This window comes from Taudactylus pleione, unplaced genomic scaffold (genome assembly GCF_031769625.1).
Source record: "Taudactylus pleione unplaced genomic scaffold, aTauple2 ptg000253l, whole genome shotgun sequence".
NCBI classification, from domain to species: Eukaryota; Metazoa; Chordata; class Amphibia; order Anura; family Myobatrachidae; genus Taudactylus; species Taudactylus pleione.
In genome coordinates this window covers 3,838,354-3,848,009 of record NW_028284655.1, presented here as the reverse complement: position 1 = coordinate 3,848,009, position 9,656 = coordinate 3,838,354, and the positions used below count along the sequence as shown (strand labels likewise).

At 45.4% G+C, this 9,656-nt stretch overlaps 1 protein-coding gene across 4 annotated transcripts in view; it reads left to right on the top strand.

Annotated features, from left to right (window-relative positions):
* Positions 1–508: 508 nt before the first annotated feature.
* BRD4 (bromodomain containing 4) overlaps positions 509–9,656 on the top strand; it is a 78,406-nt gene continuing 69,258 nt past the window's right edge. For 3 of the 4 annotated variants that reach the window (XM_088480367.1, XM_088480366.1, XM_088480365.1), the window contains exon 1: positions 510–708. The gene's annotated coding sequence lies outside the window, so the exon portion shown is untranslated. Of the gene's footprint in view, positions 709–9,656 lie in introns of all 4 variants that reach the window. The other variant, XM_088480363.1, reaches the window with a different exon arrangement.

The window sequence follows — 9,656 nt, the reverse complement described above, 5'->3', positions numbered from 1 at the left end:
CAATTGAGATCCTTGCCAAATCAGGCCCTCTGTGACCAATTTAGGATATTTAAATGTTTTTATTTTCAAATGTAACATCCCCCCACATGCTGGCCACACCCCTAATTCAGTACAGAGGATGGGGGCGCCAAAACATACCCTTGCTCAGGGCACCATGGCACCTAGCTACTCCTCTGGTAACACTAAAGTATTTTCCCCCTGCCGAAAATAGGTAACATGATTTTCATATTCTTGTATTTGGATAGAAAGGATGGATTGCTACAGCCTCTCCATCTTTTGCTAACCAAAATAATGCACGGAGATATCTATATATATATACACACACACACACATATAAGAGCAGCCCTGACACAGGACAGCAGTGGGAGCAGGCTGGGCGATGCAGGAGGGGGCGTGTCAAGTTTCTCCCTAACACACTCACCAAGCAGAGGAGATAACAGGGAGTGGCGTGCCACCAGTGTAACGCCAATGTGAGCATGCGCAGAGGGGGCGCAGTAGATTGGGCGGACCCCGGAGCGACGTGGGACTATGCGTGTGACGTCACGGTGCGTAGCGGCGGCGCTGTGTGAGGAAGGAGCCGAGGGAGTGCGCTCTCGGTGCGACTCCATTAATCCCTGCCCGTTATCCCGGCTCTGTGGCTGTCCGTGTTAGCGACCGGATCCTTCGTACTGTCCCTACGTCTCTCCGCCTCCCGGGGAGGCCTCGAAGGTGAGCGCAGGGCCGGAGATCTGAGCTGTGCACGGTTGCGGGATACGCCGGGCCCGCATTGCGTAACTAGGGGAGTTTGCTGGGAGGGAGGAGTTACGTAATTTTTTTTTGGAGGTTGCTACGGTGTTTGCGTACCTTGTTCTGGTTAGTGCTGCCAGCGGAGTCCGCGCTGTTGGGGCGCAGGTATGGCTGTGGTAGTGCTGCTGGGAAAGCCCCACTTGTACGCACTTTACGTAGCGGCCGTGTGTCCTAATGCTGCGGCCTCGGTGGTATGTAGGGAATGGCCAAGAGCGTTGCCGGCAGCTCAGGCGCTGAGAGCCGCGCTCAGGCACTGCAGGCAGCCTGGGGGCAGAGGTAGGTGTTATGTTGGCGGGAGCTGCTGCACTGTTTACGTGAGTATCACTTGGATTACCTGTTTACGCTCTTTGCGTGGAGGAGTGGGCGGGGCTTCTTGGATGTTCTCACCAAATGGGAGGAGATGGTTACGGAATTTGCGGAAACTGGTGCAGGAAACAGCTGGGGGACTGCGCTACTTGCGTAACATACTCCGGATATTCTTTGTTTACGTAAACGGCGTATATCTGAGCTAGTGGTGAGAGCACAGGAATGCTGCTATATCTTATGATCTGTCCCATTCTCATGTGAGCGGTATTTGTATAAATATTTAATCTGTACTATTGGTTGGTTATTGTTTGGATTTACATAATCTATTGTTTATTAAACCTACATATTTCAATAAACATAATTTGGATATTTTTAAATGAGTATCTCTACATTTGTGTGTGTGTGTGTGTATATAATGTACACACTACATCACTGTTGATACACAGCTTGTGGCAGTCATTGGGAACCAATATGTACTTTTTTTTTTTTTTTTTCTTTAGGGTGTTTCTTAAAAAACAAAATTAATGTTCTCGTTTTGGATTTGCTCTGTAATTTTGTGTTCATAAGTGATTGTGTGTTAATAGAATACATGTGGTTTAACAAAATAAACAATCCTGTATCACAACAATTATTTATTGTGATTTTCCTCCTGACATCGCCTGCTTGTGCTCTTATGGTGGACAACACGACATGACTTGATGATTTTGCACATCTGTAACCTGGTCTGTGGGCTAGACCTATCTATTTACTGGAAACTTGTGATGTCACTGAGATTTAATAATGGTTCTGCCCACAAAATGGTTGTCTCTGTATATAAGCAAGTGGTACACAGTGAAAATTTGTTTTGTATTGGTGAACACCACTCCCCTGGTGCTCAGTTGGCAGCATAGTGATCTATTTAATGAGCAACTTGAACAGTTTTATCTCTGCACTAAATTACTTTCCTGTTTCTATTGAAACCATCATATCGGTGTGTTGGGTGCATCCAATTCCTGTTATGATGCTCATACATTATACAATTATCTGGCCAATCCGCCATGTATCATCGGGTCGTCCCAATTATTGTACAGTGTATGTGCGTTACTGGTCTCAAAATATTGGTTTGTCCGACATACCGAATTGACAGTCATGTCTGACAAATGCGATATTTTGTCAGTTGCAAGTTGACTGCATCTGGCAATGTATGTGCTGCTGTGGCCAACTGACCGCTATTTCCCCCGGTCATTCACATAGGAGCAATGGGGAATAGTCTCCTCCCCAGGGGAGGAAAGCAGATATTGTGTGGCCATGCACTGTGCAATATCTGTCAGCATATGGCCATGATATCTGATGGGTTTCAGCTTGTCAGATGAAATGTCTGTCTGTCTGACAGGCATTTTATCTGACAATGTGTGCCCAGCATTACCTTTGCTCAGGTGATTAGTACAGATTTATTGGATAGGAATCTTGACCTCTGGCAGCTGTTTTGTTGTTGCTTAACTATTTTTTTTTTTTTTTTCGGCTTGAGTGACTATTATAATGTTTTGTTATTCTCTAAAATATATTTTCATTAGAAATACATGTAAGAGGAAATGCATTGCACATAATTGACCAGTACTAAGCCACACAAATAGATGTTTTTTATTAATATTATATAAGAAGTCTCAGTGGGCAAAAAAAGTGACCTTTTATTAATATAAAACATGTCATTTTGTGGCTTAGTACAGGTCAATGATGGGCAACGCATTTCCTAAATGGTAACTGATTTTTTTTTTATTGTTTACTTGCAACTTATGTAATCTATAGTGTTTCTTCTAGGGTGGCCAGGGGGCATGGCGGCTATCAGACAGGGGCACTTTGCTGGCTGTGCCTGGAAAAAGGGGTGTGGTCATTAGAAAAGGGGGCATGTCTTTGAGACGCGCCCCCTTAACATCACTGTAGGGGGCGTGCCCAGCACGCAGAAATTCTGGGCTGCCCTCAAGCTCTCCCGCAGCGTAAATTGTTTGAATAGCTGCCACGCGTATGCACACGGCTTTTATTCACTCGCCAGGGATGCCATGCAGCCAGGAAGACTTCTCAGCCGGAGAGAACTGAGACAGCTCGCCGCGCTGGAAAAGAGACAAGGTGCATTTCAACTATTTAAAAAAGGAACAGGGTTGGGTGCTCCGCAAAATAAGTCTAGCAGAAACGCTATATTAGTCAGTGATCATGCTGAATGAAAACATTTGTGAGTCCCTGGGACCCCTCACTTTGACAAATTGGGGTCCTACTCCACTGTTCTAGGTCTCATTACATATTTTGGGGGGTGAGGGAAGGCAGCGTTGGGACAGTGCTGAGGGAGGTAGTTGGGGCGGAGGGGGTTAAGGGCAAGCAGCAGTTTGGTAGAGCTGTGGGTAAAGGCAGAGAGAAGATGGGGTAGAGGTGGTTGTAGTGGGGAGTAAGGGCAGGCAGTGCCGGGGGTAGGGAGGGGGAAAGTGCATACAGCAGTTGCGACAGTGTTGGAGGGCAAGGGGCAGGCAGTGCTGGGGGTAGGGAAGGGTCAAGGGTAGACAGCAGCTGGCGCAGTGCTGGGGGGGGGCAAGGAGGGGGTTAGGGTATTTCACTGGCATTGCACAGTAGGGTCCCAACAAACACTTGCAGCACTTTGGCACCACACAGAAGGGCCCCACCATAAAGAAGTGTCTGAAAACACAATGGCACCACCATGGCACTGCAAACACTGGCCCCACACAGAAGGGTCCCAAAACACAATGGCACTGCACACACTGGCACCACCTTGGCACTGCACAGAAGTGTCACACCACACGCCGGTACTACACAGGGTACCCAGTGAACACTGGCAGCACCCTGTCACCAAACAGATGGGTCTCAACAAACACAGTGGTACCGCAAAGAAGGCTCCCCCCTACACACTGGGAGCACTCTGGCACCATACACTGGCAGCTCAGGCAAGACTCAGAGCCAATAAGCATCGGGCAGCAGCTGCTCACATTCTAGGTGCTTCTTGCAGAAGAGGATCAGTTCCGGAAGGAGAATGGGGGACCCGGCGTCACTTAGCCACACACCTCAGCATCTAGGCAAGGCACACAGTCTTACATCAGCCAATCCTGCCAGCCATATGCGCGCAGGATGTGTCAGGCACAGGGAACATGAGCTGAAGATAGCTGAGTAGAGCAAAAGAGAGCCCGGTGGCACCACGTGACTGGGATGCGGTTGTTTCAGACGCTGATTGGAGGAGGAGGTGCTGCTGCCCGCGCTGATTGATGGGGGAGATTTTTAGCTTATCATTAGCCTGACTGCTGCAGCGAGCACACAGCGCGGACTGCAGGACCCGGTCATTTAAAAATCCCTCATCGTCTGTAGCGTGTAAATACGCGCTATTTAGCGCATATTTTGCAATCACTGTTTAATAGTGTTCACTCTAGGACCGGCGCTGGGCAGGACGTCGGACCTAGAGAAGGGGCACATCTGCGCGCGGCAAAAAGGGGTGTGGCCAAGGAAAAAGGGGCGTCTTTTAGACACATTCCCTTCTCGTCACTCTTGGGGGTGTGCCCGGCACTTACGGACATGCCGGGCTTCCCCAAAGTGCTGCTGTGTATGTGTATAGATACCGGGCTCATGCACCCGGAATCCATTCACCGGCGGTGACCACTACACCGCAGTTTTTCCCACCCACGGCACACTGCGACCCGCAGGCTAATTTAGCGGGTGCCGCGCCGGAGGGCAGGGACTTTTCTCACATCACCTCTTGGACCTTCTTGAATCATCAGGCTTTTGTTCCTAACACTCCACAGAGACTGCACTGACTAATATGGTCAATGATTTGATCACAGATAAATGTAATAATCATTCCTTGCTTCTAATTAGCTTGGACCTCCCTGTTGTATTTGAAATTACGTCTCATACAAACACTTAATTTCCTAGGTCTCCAGGTCGTTGTCCTATCCTGGTGATCATCCTGCTTATCTGGAACCACCTCCTCTGCACTTCTTTTATTAGCTGGAGTTCCACAAGGCTTGGTCCCTACCTTCTGTAGTAAAACTTTTAAGCTCCATTTGGATTTCACAGTTACCTCTTTGCAGATGATATCCAAAAATGTATTCTGTATTGGCACCTCATTGCTTTGTCATTTCAACTTGGATGATCTTGTTTTTTTAAGCCTACGCTATACATTTTTCCACCAGTCAAAATGAAAATAACCCCTTATAGCCTAAGCTCTGTTGCTCAAGTGTCATTCTTAATGCAAGGTCAGTTTTTGTTCCACACACCTAATCTGACTCCAAATCTTGTTGCATGCAGCTCAAAAACCTCTCCACACACCTCTTGAAAAAAACTTTAATTCATGCAATTATGATGAATTATCACAACTGCAGTATTCCTCCTAACTTGACTTTCACCTTATAATCCATTATAAATAGTGACTAGACTAGATATTCTTGTAAAATGTTAAGCTGCGTATCCACTACGCGATGTTACTGAGCAATTGAATGATTACGACATCGTAATAGTGCCATCGCGCAGTAATCGTGCACAAATCGGGCACTATTCTGTTGGAAATTACCAGCGCTGCGCTCCCGCTGGTCGTTTCTGACATCCATTATCTACTGAACATGCTGGTCAATTTGCCGATAACGACAGATTGCCCTTGTTCAGAAATGATTGATGTGCCTACACTGAACGATCATCGTTCAGTGTAGGCACTGCAGGGGAACAGCAACAACGGTACAATTACAATGTTGTAATCGTACTGTCGTGCCACTGTCGCCTAGTAGATGTGCAGCTTTAGATCCTACATAGGTAGACTGTACTTCACTGATTAAAATGTAGCAAAGCTGCTCCAATTTACATCTTCTCACTGCTATGACTAAAGTCTATGTTCCTCATGCACTCTTTTTAGCTACTGCTATTCCAGGTTACAGGATTCAATTCATCAGGAGTCGAGATAGCATCGGGAGGGAGCTCCCGGAGCTCTTCAATTGGCCGCGCTGTTAGGGCGACTAAATGATTTCTTGTTGCACCCTCAGAAATTGGACTAAAGTGCCAGCCGCAAGGCTGTTTTCCAGTTTAACGTGGCACTAACAGCCTTGTGGCCGGCACTTCAGTCGGAGAGTGCCGGTTCTCGCGACTAGACACCCAGGTTAAGTTGCGAGAACTGGTCATTCTCCAACTTAACTTGTAAATATCGGACTGAACGGCACGCTGAATTGAATACCAACTTCCCGGCGCTATTCAACTCCCGCTGAATTCAATCGCTCATTTTGGGAGAAATTCACTTAGTATCGTGGGATACAGCTCCCGGGTTAAGTGCCAGTAGTTAATCAAATTGACTGCATCATGTCTGGCATTTAATACGAGAGATTCACTTTACCGCAAACAATGCCCAGGGCTTTGTAATGGTAAACTGCATCTCCCGTGTTAAGCGCCGGGCACTATGCAGTTACTTAGCGTTCCCGCTGGACTGGGGGAGCTGGCAGGGAGCCTCTATGCTCCCGAAAATGTGGCGCATCCTTGTGACATGCCTCTAATTTGTCACACTGGGGTGCGTGCCCAGCACTTACAGGTGCTGGGCTTCCCCCAAGCCTCTTTCTTCACGATGAATAGATGCCGTGCGCATGCGCACAGCGTTTATTCCCTTACTGCTGATCATTCACAGCAACTTTTCCCATCCGCAGGACACTGCGGCCCGCGTGTGGTGAAGGCTACGGGCATGCTGTTTTTAGCAGGACACTGCTAAAAGGGCTGGGCACAGCCTAGCGGGAACCAGTAGCTTCTACATGCGGTAATTCTGCCACTAGCCCCGAAGCTCTAGTTAGAACGAAATCCACTAATTGTGGGCTTACAGCGTAAGCAATTAAATAGCCCCGGGCACTTAACCCGCAAAGCTAATTGACTTACCCCCTATCTGGCTGCACCTAGTCTGCGAAGTTCTCTCCCTCGTGTAACAAGATTTTCTCATAGCCTCCAAACCTTTCAGAGTTCTTTAAAAACACACCTCTTTAGACAAGCTTATCGGGTTCCTAAACCACCACCTCACTCCCCTAGGCTATTGTCCCTGATTACCAGCCCTATACATGGCTCATACAAAACTCACATTTTCTTTCTATGCTCCAGCAACTTACTGACTCCCAAACCAACATTACTGTGCAACTGGAACATATAGGCCAGTATTCAATTAGGGAGCGAAAAGTCCATGCTGGACTTTTTGTTCCACATCGGAGCTTTTCCTGGGATACAGTATCGGGCACGAGCCCGCTTTATCCCCGTATTCAATTAGGAAGCAGCGAAAACGGGAGCCTGCGGAAAGGTAAGTATCGCTAAAAAAATCTGGATTTTTCGGGTTTTGTTCCTAGGACCCCCCTAGAAATGTCCAGACATGGGGGTTCACTCTGGGTACCCCCGTTTAGCTCTGCAGAATGTGTTCTGCAGGTGTTTTATCCTGACATTAGAACAAGTGATGCAGAAGAGCACTTAGGTTTATCTTTTCGTCGTTTTAAGTGGCCCCATCAAATTGGGTACATGAAAATGGGTACTAGCATATTTTTAACTCTCTAAACTAATTTTAAAAAAATTCAGCAAAAATGCACCTGCCGCTAATAGCCTATTCTAGAAAACACCTGCCGCATACTTACATATTACCCCTGAACCTATTGGGATATTTTTGAACACTGTTCCCCAATAATTTTTATTTTTTTTGCCCCAAAATTTAAATAACTTTTTTGGGGTGTCCTAATTTATTTATTTTTTTGCTATTTTTCACAGTTCGTTTTTAGGAGCTATTACCAGGGGCGCAGGCTAATCTTTTAATCCTGCACCCCTAACCCCAATTCTGCACTTTTTTTTTGCCACGTAAAACATGGTGAAAAGTTATCCGCGTTTTTTTTAACGACTTTTCGAGCCTGCGAAAAGTCTTTGAAATTGAATATGGGGATAATTGAAATAGGCGAAAATTATGTCATCGGCGATAAATTATTCAGACTTCTCGCAGCCTAATTGAATAGCCTCTAAGCACTTAGACCAGTGTGTAGATTGTGACATTTAACCCAATGTTTCAAGCTGCTATTTACCTATAGATTGTAAGCTTCCATGCAGGACCCTCATACAGCTTTGTGTGTCTGATACTGCCAATTCTTGGTTCATTACTCTGGTCTGTGTATTTACAATTGTCAAGCACTGTGGAGTATGCTTGTGCTATATAAATGGTTACTAGTAATAGTAACTCTATGCCTATATATGGTTAAATAAAAGAGTAATGACCTCCATTCTGTTATCTCATTTCACTTCCAGATGTTGAGCAGCTGTTTAGGTCACTTGATTTTCCAGTAGACCAACTTGCTCATTTTGAGTGGTCACAATGTGGTGCTGTTCTGATGAAACATCGCTCCAAGTGGAATTGCTCCTCTCATTTAGAAATGTACAACATGTTCAGTGGGTTATTTAATTGTAATAAGCTCTTCTCGTGTGTGTGTGCAGAGGGTCTTTTGTGCCCGAGATAGCCCTAAACATGTTGCTTTGCCTGCTGTATATCCCTGGATGCATCATGTTCTTTTTCTACCAGGAAAGCTCTTTGTATGGCTGTTATAGGATAGAATTATATACAACAAAGAATTTTTTTTACATTTTTTTTTTTTTGCCTTCTATTAAGAGTTTTGATTTATTAACTTGCCTAACTTGGATTGCATGTTGTCTTTTGATTAAAAGGGCATTATACTGAAACAGACAATGGAATAATGATTGTAAAATTCTTACTGCTGGAAAGGTACTACTGCCATACTGAAAAAGGGGGAATAAGGAAGAAACAATAGTAGGAACACACAGTAAATATAAACATGTACTGGGCCACTTTATTAGGTGCTGGATTCTTTGCGGCATGGGTTCAGCAAGGCGTGTTGTGAATATTCCCGGGAAGGAGTTTTCCCGCAGCTGTTAAGTTTGACTAGTCAGACTTAAGTTGGAGAATGCCGGTTAGCGAGCCTAAAGCTGACTGTTTAGTCGCGAGAACAGTCTTTCTCCGAAGAAAGTGCTGCCCACGAGGGTTTAGGGCCGCGCCAAGCCGACAAACTGTGTCTCGGCCAGCACTGTAGTCTGGTTGCTCCTCGCACCCTCAGGTCTAACGGGCGCTGAATTGAAAATCCCAAAAGGGGTCACCCTGCACAGATCAAAATCAGATATTTCTTCCCTGTTTGATTTGAACAACTGAACCTTTAGATCATGTCTTCATGCGTTTATACATTTAGTCGCTGCCACGTTTGGCTGATTATTTGCATTAACGAGTAAGCGTACCTAATAGAGCGGCCACTGAGTGTATTTAATGGTGTGTTTGTTTTTTTTCTAAGATATTTTCCTGTTTTTTTTTTTTGTTTAAGCCATTTATAGGTATTGAGAACATTTACATCTGTAGCTGATAAGTAACTTACATTTTCCAGGAAAAATATGGCAACCTCATCAGCAAAGGAAATGTATTCCGATTTTTACTTAAACAAAAAATGTAAGTTTCTATTTTTGGATAGAAAAAAAAATCTAGACCCCCATTCAAGTAGTGTTTCATGATAATCCATATCCCACTAATGATCGTGTTAATTCTGTAT